General features: G+C 35.9%; 1 long non-coding RNA gene across 1 annotated transcript; it reads left to right on the top strand.

The window, feature by feature from the left end:
• Positions 1-6,915: 6,915 nt before the first annotated feature.
• LOC120128239 lies at positions 6,916-20,043 on the top strand. The gene is made up of 3 exons (XR_005516617.1): positions 6,916-7,502; positions 11,748-11,756; positions 19,900-20,043. It is a non-coding gene; the product is annotated as an uncharacterized LOC120128239 (long non-coding RNA).
• Positions 20,044-20,070: the final 27 nt, after the last annotated feature.

Here is a 20,070-nt window from a genome sequence, read left to right as displayed (position 1 = left end):
TGAACATTGCTATGATAAGTTCTGTTGTTATCACTTATTAGACATTCATTTGACTATCGCAACGCGGAAATCGCAACGCGAATATGACTATCGCAACACGGAAATGACTATCGCAATGCGGAATTGACTATCGCAATGCGGAAATGACTATCGCAATGAGAGAATCGATTTTGCATTGCGATTCTCTCGTTGCGATAGTCATTTTCGCGTTGCGATAGTCTGTTTTGCATTCAACATAATGCAGATTGAAATCAACAAATCAACTATTACATTTCAATCAATTAAACGAGCACAAATATTATGTACACATCAATTAAACAAATCAACATTTACAAATCATCTTTTACAAATCAATTAAACAATCAAAAAATAATAATGAAATCAACTTTTGCACCCATACATCCATTTCACGCAGCTCACTTCAGGATTAACCTGCAGAAACCAAACATTGAATCAACAACACTTTCTACACATCTAAAACCTACAAAGAACAAATTATTGAATTCTAGCTACTTAACCAAACATTTTCAAACCAAAAAGAGTAAATATGTTTAACAACACTTGCATTTGACTTACAAATTGTTTATGGACACTTTCATAACGCGGATGCAGGTAGGCAGTGTCTCGCATATATCGCTCTATCCATAAAATGCCGAAACCACAAGCCTACTGCACCTCTATCTCTATCAGTGGGAGGTAGAAAATATGTACTTCCTGTCGTCAAACGCTCCAAGCACATGCATACGAGAGGACCACAATCCCCTCTGGCTTCCTTCGTTTGTTGTGGCGCAATCTCGTCTCTGAAAACTGTAACATTGAACTTCTTTGGCTTCTTGTTTCCAGACTTAGTCCAATTGTCAATTGCATCCAAGAATTTAGCCAAATGAGAGCTCCATCCCTTAATCATATCTCTCAAATCAGACAATGATATGTAATTTATCATGCTGTCATATACTATTGTCTTTAGGGATGGGAGCTGAAGCTCGACGAGAAGCCAATGAGTACGGTCCAAAACAGGGATAAGCACCTATATCGAAATGTAATAATTCAAATTGCGTACTTATTTATGAACACCTTTAAAATATTTAAACAAATATACTAACCTTATCGACCTCCCGCCATGCAGGATAAAGTTTAGGTTGTCCATTAGCCAACACATATGATTCATGTCATTGATTTTTCAAGTGAACTACGTGAAAATACGTCGGCATAATTGTATATCGCGTTTTTTTAATATTTTTCTTCAATTTCCTTACAATTAGAAGACGTGTCACCCATGCATCAATATGCTATTTTACAAAAAAAAGACATATATTAGTGAATTACATAAATTTTAAAAAAAATTAATCAAACTGAAATATAAGAAATATAAGACTTACCCCCCCATCGAAATAGTCGTTGTCTTCAACCCCTAATAATACATCCCACCAAGACCGTTCAATCAACAAATGCATATCATCGTTGAGTTTGTATATGTCAGCGTAACACCCTTGGCTCCGCTCATGTAGATAAAATTCAACTGCGGTCTTAGCCCAAAGGGTATTATCCAGAATTGTTTCCGGTAGTTGTTTCCTCTCCACTTCAACTGTCGGAATGGTACTGGCCGGTAACTTATACGAAAGCCAACAGTCATCCATCATGTCCGGTACGTGAGGGGGTTTCTCAATAATTCGATATATTACGCCGTGTGAATCGGGCTCTAGAATGTTGGGAGGGACCTCTTCAACGATGACAGTGGCCTCTTGAACGGTGGGAGGGGACTCTTGAGGGATGATAGGGCTCTTGAACGATAGGGGAGGCCTCTTGAACGATGACAGGTGAGTCGGGCTTTTTCTTACGGATTCTTTGCACTATTGGGGTGAACGGAGACGTAATGGCACGTGCACGCCGTCTGATGCGTGAAATCCGTCTTGCAAGAAAAACCCGACGTAGAGCATCCACCTTAGCGGGCCGCTAAAAATAAATTAATACATAAATCAGTAAATAAACAGATATGATATTAAACAGTGAGAACAAAGACAAATATATTTCAAACTTGCACGGTATTCACCCAAGTCATTATTATATCATTGTTCACAAAATGCATCAGATAACACTTCAGAAGTAAGCACATATATAAACATTTAAAAGGACAACATATAGGTTTAGTGCAGGTTCAATGACAACATAAAGAGTAGTAGTTTATTCTTGAAACTTAAATTTTCAACACTGTGAAGTTAGTATTTGTCTTTTGGTTGAAGTAATGCAATTCATTCAAGTTTCAATTTGCAGAAGAAGAATAGAATCTGAAACTTAAAATCGCAACGCGAAAATGACTATCGTAATGCGAAAATGACTATCGCAACGAGAGAATCGTAATGCGAAATGAAAATCGCAACGCGATTATAGTTTCGCGTTGCGATTTTGTCGTTGCGATTTTCATTTTGCGTTGCGATTCTCTCGTTGCGATTTTCATTTCTCATTGCGATTCATTTTGCGTTGCGATAGTCATTTTTCACGTTGTGATTTTAAGTTTCGTGTTGCGAAAGTAAACTATTTCTTCTTCTGCAAATTGAAACTTGAATGGATTACATTACTTCAACCAAAAGACAAAACAAAGACAAATACTAACTTCAGAGTATTAAAGAATACACAGTTTAGCAGAATTGGCAGCAACCGAACAAATTTACTTTCAACCAAAAGACAAAACAAAGACAAATACTAACTTCACAGTGTTAAAGAATACACAGTTTAGCAGAATTGGCAGCAACCGAACAAATTTACTTTCAACCAAAAGACAAAACAAAGACAAATACTAACTTCACAGTGTTAAAGAATACACAGTTTAGCAGAATTGGCAGCAACCGAATAAATTTACTTCAACCAAAAGATAAAACAAAAGACAAATACTAACTTCACATTGTTAAAGAATAAACAGTTTAGCAGTATTGGCAGAAACCGAATAAATTTACTAAGCAATCTAAGTGAAATGGTTAATCTAAGTGAAATTACGAGTAAATTTATCATCAAGTTAAATATGAAAAATCTTAAACTTACCTCGTTGCGTAGAGTATGAACCTCATTTTGCAACGATACTACCATTTCACGTAGAGCGGCAACCTCACCACGTAAAGTAGACACCTCCACACGCCATGCACCATCGTTATCTCGTAGAGTACCGATTTCCTCACGCAAGGCATTGACCTCATCACGTAACTCCCTTGACTCATCCCGTGGAGGTGGAGGTGGAGAACAGGGAGATAGAAGTCGTGGCATCTTTACCGGTCGCCTATCATGAGGTGATGGTGGAGAAGAGGCTCGATGATGTGACGGGATAGGTGATGGCTCTCATTGTAGAGGTGTATAGTCGGGTCGATCAGGTGATGGCTTTGGGTGAGGTGATGGCTCTCGAAGTGGAGGAAGTGGAGGCTGCTCATCATTCGTGCCATAAAAAAAACGCTGACTAGCTTACCACCAATCAGTGGCAAGCTCAGCCTCCGTGGGTGTCACTCTCTGTAATGGAGTGTTGGCCTCCTAAAAATATAAAAACTCAAACAAAGTTAAACTTCTACTATTAATAACTTGTTTATATATGATAGTATTTGTGTTAACTTACATTATTTATTGTCGCATATGGTATTAAGTCTTCCCAATCCAACAGACGTTTCATCTTCCAGGAAATAGCCCTAGGAATATCATTTGAAGTTTTTAATGCATATGTCCGCATGCTGGGGAAAGCCTCGAATATCTAAATCTACAAACAATATAATAATAAATATTAGTAATTGTTAAATAATTAATTATAATTTTGAAAACATTATATAGAAATTCTTACCTTAAAGGCCCAAACAAAGCCTGAAAAAGTGTATTTCGACCCATCGCCACGCAAACTTTTGCGGTCATCAAAGGCAGACGACAACTTAGTCCAGGTAGCTTTCCATATATACGAACCCCACAGAAACAGATTCCATGCATTTAGGTCCTCTACCAATAATATTAGCTCTTGAGGAATAGGTTGTCTGGCCTCTCTGCCTAAAAAGCCGGCATACAAAAGTACTAGAAGGCATACTCGGACAACATCGACGTTATTCATCCGAGTAAAACCATCTTTATTATTAAAAAATTTCTTCAGGTCGTCGACGTGTAAGTTCAGCTTCTCTATTGACTCATCAGGAAAAACCTGGGATAACCATGATGGGCGGGTGATATGACGAGTGTACCGGCCTACATCATCGTGTCCGAATCGTAGACCAGTGATTAAGCAGAATTCATTCCTCCCAAAACAAGTATACGCCGGTGGAAAATGAAACCATATCTCTTCCTCACCACGTTGTATACTGTCGGGTAGATCGCTAGTCATGGTCTGAAGCCACAAATGGGTCAAATTAGCATCTCTACCCGGATGCTGTACTCTCAGCCATGGCCCAAAGCATGTTTCCTCAAACAATTTTCTTTATGTAGGTGAAAGCTTCGAAGCAATTGTAGTGGCTAGGCTAACTTTATTCCTTAATGTCAATGAAGCCGAAAAAAATTTCTACAAAAACAATAAACATACCAAGTTAGATATACCAAAAACTACACTGTGAAGATATACCAAAAACAATAAACATAAAGAGTAGTAGTTTATTCTTGAAATTAAAATTTGCAACACTGTTTTGTCTTTTGGTTGAAATGAAAATCGCAACGAGAGAATGACTATCGCAACGCGGAATGACATCGCAACGGAGAATCGCAACGCGAAATGAAATCGCAACGAGAGAATCGCAACGCGAAATGAAAATTGCAACGAGAGAATCGCAACGCGAAATGAAAATCGTAATGCGATTTTGGTTTTGCGTTGCGATTTTCATTTCTCTCATTGCGATAATCATTTTCGTGTTGCGATTTTCATTTTCATGTTGCGATTTTAAGTTTAGAAACTATTCTTCTTCTGCAAATTGAAACTTTAATGGATTGCATTACTTCAACCAAAAGATAAAACAAAGACAAATACTAACTTCACAGGGTTAAAGACTAAACAGTTTAGCAGTATTAGCAGCAATCGAATGAATTTAAGAAGAAATCTAAGTGAAATGGTTAATCTATTATTGAAATTACCAGTAAACTTATCATCAATTTCAATATGAAAAACCTAAAATAATGCAAAAATTTCAAAATAAAAATAATTAAAAAAAACTAACCCTCGGAGGTTGATTTTCCATTTCTGAATGATTGTGAGGGATTTCTGACCGTGAATGGTTGTGAGGGATTTTGCCGGAGATGGGGACGAAAATCTTCAGAGATGGGGACGGATTTCACCGTAGAGAGTGAGAGATGGAGATGGGACTGAGTTGTGATTTTAGGTTTTAGGTTATGAGTTGCGATTACGGGATATACTGTGGACGGTTCAGTGTTCCGATAATTAATATTCGTGTTTGGAATTTGAAAATAAAATACGCGTAGCGATTCTAATGGCACTTTAAAAATCGCATTGCGATTTACGGATACGCGTTGCGATTTTACGTATCGTCGTTGCGATTTACGGATACGCATTGCGATTTACGTATTCTCGTTGCGATTTACAGATACGCGTTGCGATTTATGTATTCTCGTTGCGATTTACGGATACGCGTTGCGATTTTACGTATTGTCGTTGCGATTTACGGATACGCGTTGCGATTTTACGGATACTCGTTGCGATAGTTAGAATCGCGTTGCGATTTATATGTTCGCGTTGCGATTTTCATATTCGCGTTGCGATTCTGGAAAATCGCAATGCGAATTTGTACTATCGCATTACGATTCTTCATAATCGCGTTGCGATTCTGGGAACTTTATTTGCGATTCTGGAGATCGCGTTGCGATTTTTATTTCGCATTACGATTTTGTTGGTCATTTTGGCAAATCTAAAAAAAAGTTGGTTAAAATCGTATATTATAAGGCATTTTTGGTCACTGAGGCGATTTTCTCTATTTTAAATTTATAATAATTAGTGTTCGCGACATGTAACATGTGTGCTTCTTCTTTTTAGATATATTTATATGATTTTTCATTTTAGTCTCGATTTTTTCTTTAATTTGTCACAATCACCATTTCTCTATTTTTTTTGTAATCACAACACTCCCCTAAGTTTTACCAACAATAAATAGATATAATTGTAGCCACCAATCCTGAACTAAAAATTACTATTAAAATAAATAATGTACGAAGCAGAGCCTTACGGAAAAGATAAGAGGCCTGTATGTACTCTCTGTCACTTGTGATAATAAAGGAAACGATAAGAAAGCAATAAATAGATAAAATTATAGCCACAAAACCTGGACCGATCGATGCTGAAATAAATGAATCTGATAAAGAAAACAAATCCATCCACAACTCACTCAACTATATTCTCTGGGATTAACTATGTATTTAATCACTCAATTATCATTTTTGTTATGGTTTAGTCATTTAACTATTTTTTTCTTAAAATTATCACTAACCTTACGTTTTAATTTTATTTTGATCACCTATCATTAAACTTAATGGTGATGTTGATATGTCACCATATCGTAGTACCATATTATCATTAAAAAATGCATAAACTATAATCATGACCACTTAATTATTGATAGATTCTATTTTGATCACCGATCTCTTAATTTTATCAATTAAATTACTTAACTATTTAATGTTGTCAATCAAATCACGCATTGTTAATATTTGATTGAAGAGCTTAGATGATAGTTAAAAATTAATATAATTATACATTTAATCCTAACTACTTACATTTAGTCCTAAGTTGATAGAATGTGCAAGTAATAATCGACAAAATTAAAAAATCGTTAATCAAGAAAAAAATATATTATTACTACGAAGACGACCAAAGTGGTACAAAATCAGTGTGCAACTATATGTTATAGCAATAAATAGAAACAATTATGGCCAACAACCTCAAACCCACCAGTTGGCCTCTTCTCTATAAGCCAGCCTCCCTCTCTAGCTCTCTCTCACACTCGCTTGTTATGTTGTTTTCCCATTGATAGTTTGCTCCCAAAATCATGTTGTTGCTTTATTTATTTGAAAAAGAAAAACACATGGAAGGAGGAGAAATGGAGGACTTAAACAATTATGGGCACCACCATCCTCTACTACTTCTGTCGAACAAAAAGCAGCTCATCACCAATCAAAGAGGACTAGTAGCTGACTGCTCCAGGTGTGAGAAGAAGGTGTCTGTTCGATGTTTTCGCTATGCCGAGGACTGTGGGTTTTACCTTCACAAGGTATGTGCCGACGCACCTTTTGAGCTTAATCATCCTTTCCATCATAATCACCCTCTTATTCTGATACAAAAGTCACCTTATTCATCTGGAGAGTACATTTGCCATTTTTTTGATAAAACGGGTGAGAAGTTCGTTTATCATTGCTCGTGTGGTTTGGACTTTCATATTAAATGTGATTTGTTTACATTTGATATTGCTCAAAATAATTTGAAAGAGCTTCAGCATGTTGCCCTTGAAGATCCGTTGATTTCCGCTAAAAAAGATGATGAACAACTTGATGATGTTTCTGAGGGTGCTTTTGGTTCACAGTGATAAGATAGCAGTTGAGCTATCTAAGAAAGCAAGAAAGAGACTGAAAATACTTTGTAATCTTTTTATTATCAAGAAGCTGATCTCTCTTGAATTAGAGAGCAGTATTTATACAGTCAATAAGGAAAGCATATGCTACTACAACAAACGACTAACAGCTCAACAACTTAACTGCTACAAGCTAACAAACTATTCTAGAACTCACAACATATCCATAAGCACAAGCACATGATCACTAACATTCACCCTACTTTATTAACTTCTTCAGCACTTGCTTCAGTTTCTGCAGCAAACTTCTTGACTTCAATATTCCCCCTGCCATTCCCACTTTGTAAACCTGCAGGAAGCCCTCTTAGCTGTGTTACCAAGAGTTTTTGTCTGTGCTTGAGAAACGAGACAGAAGATAATGTCTTTGTCAAAACATCTGCCACCTACTCATAAGTTGGAACCTCATTAACCTATAAACGACCATTAATAACCATTTCTCATAAAAAAAACAAATCAAGCTCAACATGCTTGAACTTAGAATGCTGAACATGATTGGCACAGACCGCAACAGTGCTGGAATTATCACACCACAATATAGCTTTACCACGTGTAACCACGCCCAAATCTTGAAGCAATGACTTAATCTAAACAATGTCAACAGCCGCAGAAGCAACACTTCTATACTCAGCTTCAGCCGTGGAACGAGAAATAATTTGTTGCTTGCGTGAGCTCTAGGAAATGAGATTTTCACCAAAGAAAATGCAGTGACCATTCGTGGAACGCCTATCATCAGGATCAGACCCCCAATCTATATCAACAAAACTAATCAAAGACATGCGAGAAGATGCTGTAAAACGGAGACTATAATCAGCCGTTCCTTGAAGATAACGTAAAATCCTCTTAATAGCCTGAAAATGGCTATTGCGAGGTGACTGTATGAATTGGCAAACTTTGTTTACTGCAAAAGCAATATCTGGCCGAGTGACTACTATGTACTGAAGAGCTCCTACAATGCTTCTGTATTGGGTTGCATCTTCAATGGGATCACCGGCAGCAACTGACAACTTGCAGTTGGAGACCATGAGAGTAGGAAGGCTCTTGATATCTCCAAAACTATGCTTATGCAATAGCTCCCGAATATATTTTTGTTGAGTCAAAACAAGGCCATCACCATCAGAACACACCTCTATACCAAGAAAGAAATTAAGAGAACCAAGATCCTTTAACAAAAATCGAGAATTCAGTTTTTCAATCACACACTAAACCTCACTAGCATCACTCCCTGTCAAGATGATATCTACATATACAAGCATGTAGACAACACTACTAGCTGATTTTCGAACAAACAATGATGAATCAGATTTAGACAAATCGAACCTTTATGAGACCAGGTATTCTCGAAGGCTCTCAAACCAGGCTCGAGGAGCTTGCTTCAAGCCATAAATTGCTTTATGCAGCTTGCAAACTAAACCATCACTAGCTTGCACAAACCCAGGAGGCTGAGTCATGTAAACCTCTTCCATCAATGCCCCATTTAAAAAGGCATTATTAATATCTACTTGATGCAGCAACCAACCTCTTGTCAATGCAAGAGTAAGAATTACTCGTACCATTACAGGTTTCACAACTGGACTAAAAACTTCATGAAAATCAATCCCTGGTCGTTGAAGAAACCCCTTTACAACAAGACGAGCCTTGTACCGAGATAATGAACCATCAACATTATGTTTCACCTTAAAAATCCATTTGCAGTTGACAGGTACACGGTCTTTAGGAAGAGGAACCAGAGACCACGTGTTGTTCGCAATCAAAGCATCAAACTCTTCATGTGCAGCTTTCTTCTAATGAGGAATCTTCATAGCTTCTCTAATGGACCGAGGCTCTTCATCAAGACACTCAACATGTAGAACAAGAGGTTTCCAAATGTCATCTTTAGCCCTGGTAACCATGGAATGTGTGTTATGAGGAATACGAGATGATGAAGGATAAACAATAGTCTCGGGTACTGGAGAACCACGTGCAGGCGGGACTTGTCCATCAGTCTCGTGAGCTAGTGAATCACATGTAGGCAAAACAAACTGTCCATCAACTAGGGAATCACGTGGAGACGGCATGTGACCAGCAACACATGGTATGTTTCACTAAGTGGAAGCGTTGCACGCATTGTTGGGGCATTTGCACTTATTATTGATTCTAGTGGAGATGGCATGGGACCACGTGGGATGTTGGTATTAAACGGAATATGCGCATGTGTTGAATCCAAAGAAGCAAGTGTTGAATTTGGTGGAGCATCACGCGTTAATGGCACATCATGTGGGCCATTTGCAAATAAAAAACCATGCGTTGATAGTGGAGCACCATGCGAATCAATTGCACGTGAAATGTTTTCACGTAGTGGAGCTTGCATTGAAGATAATTGCATTGATGATGATGGAGAGCACATGGGACCTTCACGTGGGTTGTTTCCACTTAATGATGTGATCCCAATTCTTTGATCATTCACGCTTGTTGGAGCAGCTCCTATTCCCATATGCGCATGAGCTGGTGTCATGGTCCCAACTCCTTGATAATCGACATTAATTGAAGACAATGGCTCAGAATGTGGACCATTTTTAATTAAAAAATTATGTGTTGAATGAATTGAAGGCGCACACGTCGGGCTATTTGCACGCATTGTTGAAGCACTTATCGTTGGAGTACTCGTTGATGGAGCATTTGTTGGAGCACTTGTTGATGGACCTGGCATTGTCTGTACAAGAGAGACAAGAGGAATATTAGTTGTGGAGATGGAGCACTAGTTGATGGAGCAGGTGCAAGTGGAGCATGCGCTGGTGGAGCATGTGATGTCTGTGCAGGGGAGACAAGAGGAATAATACCCGTGAAGACACCATTATCTGGAGCAACACCTGAAAAATTACACACTTCATAAGGAAAAACACTTTCATCAAATTCAACATGCCTTGAAATTATTATTCTGCCAGAGTCATCCATACATTTGTATCCCTTATGAGCAGTGCTATATCCTAGAAACACGCACTTCTTCGACCTGAAATCCAGTTTATGACGATTAAACAAACGCAAGCAAGGATAGCAAGCACAACCAAACACCCTGAGAAAGGAATAATCTGGCAAGACACGATGCAGAGCTTCAAAGGGAGACATGCCATGCAAAACATATGTGGGTAATCGATTGATAAGATAAACAACATAAATAAATGCATTGCTCCAAAATTTCTGAGGTAAAGAAGCCTGAGCTAACATTGTCTATCATGTTTCAACAATGTGCTTATGTTTCTTCTCAGCCTTACCTGTAACATCCCAAACTATGGGTTAGTGACTAAATGGTAAAGTTTTAGAAATTTGGTGATTAAAGTAGAAGAATGGATTAGTTCAATTATTTATCTGGAAATAAATCCTAAAAGTTGTTAGTAATTATCAAATGAAGTAAAGGGCAAAATGGTTATTTGACTAATAAATGAATTAAAAATAGATATGATAAGGATATATATGTTAGAGGGGATAAGGATAAAGAGATATTCTCTTCATCTTCTTCTTCTTCATGTACGAGATAGAGAAGAGCCAAGCTTGCAAAGGTAAGATTCCTTGTTAGCTGATTATTTGTTAATTTTAAGAGTGGGTTTTGATCATTAGGTAATACTTAAGCTTATGGAAAGCTTAAGTTGTCCTAATATCAAAAGATAAAGAAGTTATGAAAGATTAAAGAAAATGAGTTTCTTAAGGAAATTCTGGAAAAGAGTTAGTAAGTGAATTTTGAGAAGGAATTTGACTTGTCATCAATCTAATTAAGGAATATGGAGTGTTAGAATTATATTTAAAACATGTTAAAAATCTGGTATGATTCTTGAAGTTAATAAAGAGGAGAGGATATTAAGGTTAAAGACGAGATAATTGATTATAAATGAGTTTAAACATGTATATGAAAGTTAGGAATATGAAAGGGGATGAAATATGAAGCATTTGAGTGAAGAGTTGATGATTTTCGGGTTCAAAAAGATGAGATAATTGATTATAAATGAGTTTAAACATGTATATGTGGGAATTGATACGAGCTGTGGTGACAGCATTAGTGCACAACCTCAATGTACTCACATACCTTAAGTTCTCAAATGTATACATGGGCTAATGCAAGGGATTTAAAGATAATAAATAACTTGTTATGATACTATATATATGCTTTGTTGTGAAATGACATGGATACTCGATGGTGAGTATAGAAAGGTTCAATATATGCTTACATGATAGAAAAAAATTAGTAATAATGATATGAGTACTGATAAGTATATTAATGATATATGTATAAGTATGCATTATGTTATATGAAATGGTTTGTAGTTTTATTATATGTTTTATATGCCTCACTAAGTCAACGACTTAGCGTGTAAGTGATTTACACGTAGGTATGAAGAGAAGTAAAGAGCGATGTGGAGTAAGACAGGTCAGTTCTCCTTACTCAATGTCAGATCAGAAAAGAGGTGATTAATATGTACTTTAATATATAACGTTATAGTTGGCATGTATTCAAAAGAATATATTGTATAAACTCTGAATAGTTTTGTAAACGTTTTGAATAAGTTGAATGTTATAAAAGTTTTTAAATTACTCAATATTTTATACGAATAAATGTTTGAAAAGTCAATGTGACACTTCGGACTCGTATCCGGGTCAGATACGGGTTAGGGGTGTTACATTTAATGGTATCAGAGCTACGGTTTAGCCGATTCTAGGCTTAAATCGAAGTCAGAAGTGTTTTAAAAAGTATACATGCTAAATCAAAGTGAAAAATTATGATCTGATAGTGTAAGCAGTATGCTGTCTTGCTAATAAAAATAGATTATTATGTGATAATAGAAGTATGATAATAAGAGCTTCGAAATAAGTGAAAGGTAATAAACCTGAAGGTAATAGCATTCACCTGCCCTGGCCAGGCAGGGAGAAGAGCGAACACCTCAGGAAGTGCCTGTATAAAATTTGGAAAATTATTCTTCATGTTGAAGAATATTCTTATGTGTTTTCAATTTATACTTCTTTAACTCATAGAATGAATGTATCAAATTAGTTGATAAAGTTGTGAGCACCCAAGTTCAAGGGTGGATTTGAGGAAGGTTCTATTGTTATAGACCTTTGGTTGAATGATATGATAGAAGGTTTTTATTTCTTCAAAGTGGAGATGTTGAATTGAGTAGTTTTGTTACTACTTTGGTAAGTTAGAGTATGGTTGACAATTTTCACCATAAGAATGTTAAAAGATTAAATGATGTGATTAGAATTGTATAAGAGTTCAAGAATAAGTGCATTGATGACCAGTTTATAAGACAGATGAAATTGGAATACACGAGCTTGAAACAAGGGAATTACACCTTGTATGAGTATGATTATAAGTTTAATAAGCTAAGCAGAATTGCTGCTGAGTTAATTCCGACTGAAAATGATACATGTGATTTGTTGTTTAGGACTTGCACCTTAAATTAAAAGAGTGTTACTGGCTTTGAATTTGTTATCGTTTCAAGAAATGGTTAATTGTGTTAAAGCTTTAAAGAGAAAGAGCTCAGAATGAAAAGTTTGGAGAATAAAAATCTCATATGATTAAGAGAATTGGTGCTTCATAGAGTTCAGTACCATCAAGAGAGGTAGAGATTATGGTTTTTAACTTAAGATAAGGTATGAATTAGTTGTATTCTCTGCCAGAGAATCAAATCTGATAGTCAAACAGACTCAATTAGTATGGTATGGTACTGAAAGATTAAATATGATAAAGGGTTATAAGAAAGTGCAGATTATAAGTTTGATTAGAAGTAAGAAAAATATGTAAGGTTATATGAAGAGATTATGTGTATCGTAATACAGACAAGGATGAAAGAATGAGTAAAAGTTTGGATTGTGGTGAATTAATTAGAAAATGAGGAAAGAAATCAATTGATTGATTTTTGATTTTGAGTGATAAGAATTGATGTTACTGTCTACAGGATAAGTAACATTATATGAATGAAATCAGAGTTATGAATTTGAAACAAAGGGATAGTATTGTGTATAAGAAAGAGTGTGGAGATGATAAGGAATTGTACTTTAGAATGAAAGAGTTAGCGTTGACTAACAAGATTTTGTGATGAAATTGTATTGGATATAGTTGTATATTTTGTACGTAAATGTGATATAGTGAATGTGAGGATTCGTATGGAAGTGTAAATGATAAGTTTGATATAGAAACACGAAAAGTGTGCAAGGTGATGTGAAAATATTGTTTGACTCCTTAAAGTATATGTTTAATCACAATTTAAGAAGATTTAAAGTTGTGTTTTGGTTAAATGATGACGAAATACAAGTTTGGTATGGTTATAAGGTAATTAGAGAGTTATGAAGAAATAGATGGATTTATGATATAGAGTGATGAGATCGATGTGCCTGTCAACGTGATGAGTGACATTATATGGAATTTTAGAAAGGTCAAAGGAAAAATGCATAATCGAATGAGAGAAAAGACAACAATGGATTGGTATTATTGTTTATTGATAAGCAACAGAAGCTGAATGTATAAACGAAAAAGATAGTTGGAAAACTAAAGGATTGAAAAGTAAGTTTCTGATGATGACAAGAAAGAATAAGTCAGGGAAGCAACATAAGAACATTAGAAGATATGTTCTTATTAAGATGTGCAGTGAAAATTCGAGGACGAATTTTCTTATAAGGAGGGGAGAGTTGTAACATCCCAAACTATGGGTTAGTGACTAAATGGTAAAGTTTCAGAAATTTGGTGATTAAAGTAGAAGAATGGATTAGTTCAATGATTTATCTGGAAATAAATCCTAAAAGTTGTTAGTAATTATCAAATGAAGTAGAGGGCAAAATGGTCATTTGACTAATAAATGAATTAAAAATAGATATGATAAGGATATATATGTTAGAGGGGATAAGGATGAAGAGATATTCTCTTCATCATCTTCTTCTTCTTCTTCTTCTTCTTCTTCATGTACGAGAGAGAGAAGAGCCAAGCTTGCAAAGGTAAGATTCCTTGTTAGCTGATTATTTGTTAATTTTAAGAGTGGGTTTTGATCATTAGGTAATACTTAAGCTTATGGAAAGCTTAAGTTGTCCTAAAATCAAAAGATAAAGAAGTTATGAAAGATTAAAGAAAATGAGTTTCTGAAGGAAATTCTAGAAAAGAGTTAGTAAGTGAATTTTGAGAAGGAATTTGACTTGTCATCAATCTAATTAAGGAATATGGAGTATTAGAATTAGATTTAAAACATGTTAAAAATCTGGTATGATTCTTGAAGTTAATAAAGAGGAGAAGATATTAAGGTTAAAGACGAGATAATTGATTATAAATGAGTTTAAACATGTATATGAAAGGGGATGAAATATGAAGCATTTGAGTGAAGAGTTGATGATTTTCGGGTTCAAAAAGAGGTTCTGGGCAGAGTGCATCGATGCACATTCATAGTGCATCGATGCATCAAGGTTAAAACCCAGAAATTGTTTGAAGGTGTCTTGATGCATTGGTAGTGCATCGATGCACTCTTTTAAAATAAAAACATCGAATGCAATTCATGCATCGATGCATAAGTAGTGCATCGATGCATACCAGTAATAATACAACATCGAATGCATTTTGTGCACCGATGCATCAGTAGTGCATCGATGCATACTTTCATTGAAAGATGAAATTGTCATTTTTCTTAGTCTAAGGAGTGAACCATTAGAGTATATTAGTTATAATACTAATATAGATCTATGTATGATGATGTAGATATAGAACGTGATCCCGTTCCGGATCAATTGAAGGATTATAATCGAATCAAAGCAAAGCTAAGGTGAGTGCAATTTAATTTGTACTTATATTATTGAATAAACATTTGGCTTGCGATGAGCCAGTGATGGAGTTACTATGGTAAGAAGTAACTCCTAAAATGTTATTTGATTGGTGATCAATGTTATGATTTGTGTGATTATGAGATATGTAAGTTATATGGAAAGTATATGTGAAATAAGATATGAGCTTATATGAATATGTGATATGAATAAAGCTATAAGAAATGATTTATGTGAATACATGCATTTGTGATGCATGTTATATGATATTAGATATATGTTTACAAATACATATGGTATGTGACCGAAGAGAATGAACATGTGATTATAAGATCAATGATTACACGTACATTTGGTACATGACTGAAAAGAAAAGATATATGTTCATAAGAGAAATGATATGAATAAGTAAATTGAAATGTTATGAATGTTAATGCCCATGTTATGTGATAAGAGAGCTAGTGGTATAGTTGGCATGCCAAGGGTCGAGGGTTTACCTATGTTCTTCGGGATATATGGACTGTTTACCTATGTTCTTCGGGACATATGGACTGTTTACCTATGTTCTTCGGGACATATGGACTGTTTAACTATGTTCTTCGGGATATATGGACTGTTTACCTAGGTTCTTCGGGATCTATGGACTGGTCCTTCGGGACGAATACTGAACTAAGGTTCGGTGCCCCATGAGGGAATTGATACGAGCTGTGGTAACAGCATTAGTGCACAACCTCAATGTACTCACATACCTTAAGTTCTCAAATGTATACATGGGCTAATGCAAGGGCTTTAAAGATAATAAATAACTTGTTATGATATTGTATATATGCTTTGTTGTGAAATGACATGGATACTCGATGGTGAGTATAGAAAGGTTCAATATATGCTTACATGATAGAAAAAAATTAGTAATAATGATATGAGTACTGATAAGTATATTAATGATATATGTATAAGTATGCATTATGTTATATGAAATGGTTTGTGGTTTTATTATATGTTTTATATGCCTCACTAAGTCAACGACTTAGCGTGTAAGTAATTTACACGTAGGTATGGAGAGAAGTAAAGAGCGATGTGGAGTAAGACAGGTCAGTTCTCCTTACTCAATGTCAGATCAGAAAAGAGGTGATTAATATGTACTTTAATATATAACGTTCTAGTTGGCATGTATTCAAAAGAATATATTGTATAAACTCTGAATAGTTTTGTAAACGTTTTGAATAAGTTGAATGTTATAAAAGTTTTTAAATTACTCAATATTTTATACGAATAAATGTTTGAAAAGTCAATGTGACACTTCAGACTCGTATCCGGGTCGGATACGGGTTGGGGGTGTTACATTACCATTATGCTCTGAGGTACCAGGGCACGAGAGACGATGCTGCACTCTATTGGCACAGAACCAATTTCGATGTGGTTGATATTCCCCACCACCATCAGTCTGAAGGGCTTTAATTTTGTATCCAAACTGTACTTCAACCTATTTCACAAAGTCAAGAAAGCACTGAGTCACCTCAGATTTGCGTTTCAAGAGGTACATCCAGGTATAACGGCTACAAACATCAACAAATGAAACATAATAAAGAAAACCGTCAGTGAAGCATACAGGAGCTGGTCCCCAGACATCAGAGACAACAAGTTGAAAGGGCTCATTATATTCAGTCAAAGATTTACAAAATGGCAACTTATGAGATTTCCCTTGCTTACAAGCAGAACACACATTCACTGCTTCAGTTTTATTGAAAACAAGACTACACGACTTCAAAACACGCTGAACAACATCAAGAGATGGATGGCCAAGACGCTGATGCTACAACTTCAAAGACACAGGTGACTTCGAGACATTATTCACCAAACAAGAAGACCTCTGATCCTCACAAGGCAGCAGCTGATATAGCCCGTCATCCGTGAGCCTCCCGCGAAGTAGAATTGCTTGAGTTCGAGCATCTTTCACAAGACATTCAGAAGGGTGAAATTCCATGAAGACACCATTGTCACGAGTGAACTGAGAAATAGACAACAACTTTTTCTTTATGTTAGGTACGTGTAATATATTTTGTAAAATTAAGGGCTTCTTATTTGAGCTCAAAAATCCTTGACCAACATGTGTAATTGGAATACCATCACCATTACCCATGAGCAAGGAATTACCACCCGTATAAAGAGTACCTGATTGAAAAATAGTCATATCATTTGTTACATGATGTGTAGCACCAGTGTCAGGATACCACAAGGAGTCAGTCAATGCTGAAGAACAAGTCCCGGAGTCCATAGGAACAGAGGACGCATATGCTGCTGAACTAGGAGTCAAAAAGGAGGGGGATGTACCATGAGAACCACAAGAGGTATTCGAAGAAAAACCAGGAGAGAAGCCAGGAAAGGGGTAATATCCATGAGCATACGGGGATGAAAAGTAAAAATGAGTGGGAACAAAGTTTGAACGAGAAGGCATGGAGGTTACGGTGTGAGCATAAGGTTGTCCACCAGATTGCGGGTGTTTAGCAGAATTCCCAGCACCAGTGGGCTTCGAGCCATTCTCTTGCATCGACTCAGACCCAAACACACCAGTGTAGTCTCTATCAAAACAATGATAACACTTTTGGACCACATGTCCAAGCCGACCATACAACTGGCATTGAGGATGATTATTATTACGCCATCGACCTTGACCACGATATCCATTCTACTGTCCACGAGATGAATGATCCTGTGATGACCCAATATTAACATCTTGGGTTCCACAAGAGTCAGTTTCAGCAGCAACACTTTCCCGGGAGTGAAGAACAAGATTTGCAGAAAAGTCTTCACTCAAGAACATCTTATGTCGAGCCTCGCAATCTAACAACATCTCAGTAAGAACATCAAGAGAAAAAATTTCTCGTGATGCAATTGCAATAATGGACTCAAACTCTATTGTAAGTCCAGCTAACACACCATTAACATGTTCTTGCTCAGTAACCACACTACCTGAAGCATTCAACAAATCACATATGGTTTTGACTTTAGCAAGATACTCCTTAACCGTCAAACCAGTCTTTCGTTGGGAATGAAGATTATACCGAAGAGAACAAATCTTGGCACTAGAAAGAGCACCAAACAAACGAGATATAGTATTCCAGATTGACATCGCAGTTGTAAGTCCAGTCAAATGCGACAGAACCTCTGTACTCACAGTAGTTAAAAGCCAGGAAGCAAGCAGTTTATCTTGCTGGCGATGAGTTACAAACACTGGATTCTCTTCAAGTTGTCCATATGCATTAGTGATGAACTCATCTAGTGCAACAGAACCGACCGAGATGAACCTCAGCAACCCATGGCCATCAATTATCAAAGCCACTTGATGCTTCTAAAGAATGTATGTGGACTCAGTGAGTTTAACAGTGTCATGCTTTGGTATGTGTTGAATGCCAAACATACCTCGAGAAGTTCCCGGACTCAGGGAAGAAGCATTCGGAGACACATCCTCGGGATCAATCGTCAAATCAACCATGATGCCAAGAATCACACGAGACGTGAGAGCTTAATCTCGTGCAGCTACTGGAAAAGAGAAGAAACAACGGAAGAAACACACCCAGGTATTGGCGAAAGATACCATGATAAGATAGCAGTTGAGCTATCTAAGAAAGCAAGAAAGAGACTGAAAATACTTTGTAATCTTTTTATTATCAAGAAGTTGATCTCTCTTGAATTAAAGAGCATTATTTATATAGTCAATAAGGAAAGCATATGCTGCTACAACAAACGACTAACAGCTCAACAACTTAACTGCTACAAGCTAACAAACTATTCTAGAACAAAACTATTCTAGAACTCACAACATATCCATAAGCACAAGCACGTGATCACTAACATTCACCCTGCTTTATTAACTTCTTCAGCACTTGCTTCAGTTTCTGCAGCAAACTTTTTGACTTCAATACACAGAATGTAAGATTACTAGTGGGAATAAAAAATTATCAGGGAATAGAATTATTGTTATATTTTGTGTTTGGTTGGTTTAACAGGAATGTCAGATTAACGTGTTTGGTTAAAGGAATAAAAGATTATTAGAATATATATTTTATCAAATTATCTTTATTATATATTTGTTTTTTTAACAAGTTGAAAAATATTTATATATTTTTAAAAAAAAATAAATTCATAAAATTTATATAATTCTTTTTACAAAATTGAAAATATAAAATAGTTTAATGAAATGGTAAAATTTTATTTTAATCCCTGAACTTCATATAAAATTTTAATTATAGATTTTTTTTGTAAATCTAAAATAGTTTAAGGATAAATTTGTATTTTAACCTTCATAGAATTTTTATTATTCAATAACAGAATAAGAATATTTTTGAAAGAAATTTTTTTAAGGGCATTTTAATCCAAAACGCTGGTAATCCAACAATACCTAAGGAAAGGGAGGTAATGACATTTCCGGTAATATACTCCAAAAAATCTACTATTGGTAATGTAAGATTACCTGACATTCCCGACCAACCAAACGGGGAATGTGGATTTCATTCCCATGAGAATCTCACATTTCCCAAACCAAACACACCCTAAGTGTTTTGGGTGTTGGGAACCATTAGCAAATTATACATACTTCTCTCCTGACTGTGGATTTAATTTACACAAGAAATGTTCTGAACTTCCTCTCAAATTGAATCATATGTGCCATCGCAAACATCGTATTGTTCTGCAATTTAAAACAAAGAAAAAGAAAAAAAAGCTCACT

Source organism: Hibiscus syriacus, unplaced genomic scaffold (genome assembly GCF_006381635.1).
Source record: "Hibiscus syriacus cultivar Baekdansim isolate YM2019G1 unplaced genomic scaffold, ASM638163v2 tig00110478_pilon, whole genome shotgun sequence".
NCBI classification, from domain to species: Eukaryota; Viridiplantae; Streptophyta; class Magnoliopsida; order Malvales; family Malvaceae; genus Hibiscus; species Hibiscus syriacus.
Note: the sequence above shows the minus strand (reverse complement) of the source record. Positions and strands in the feature narration are given on the sequence as shown.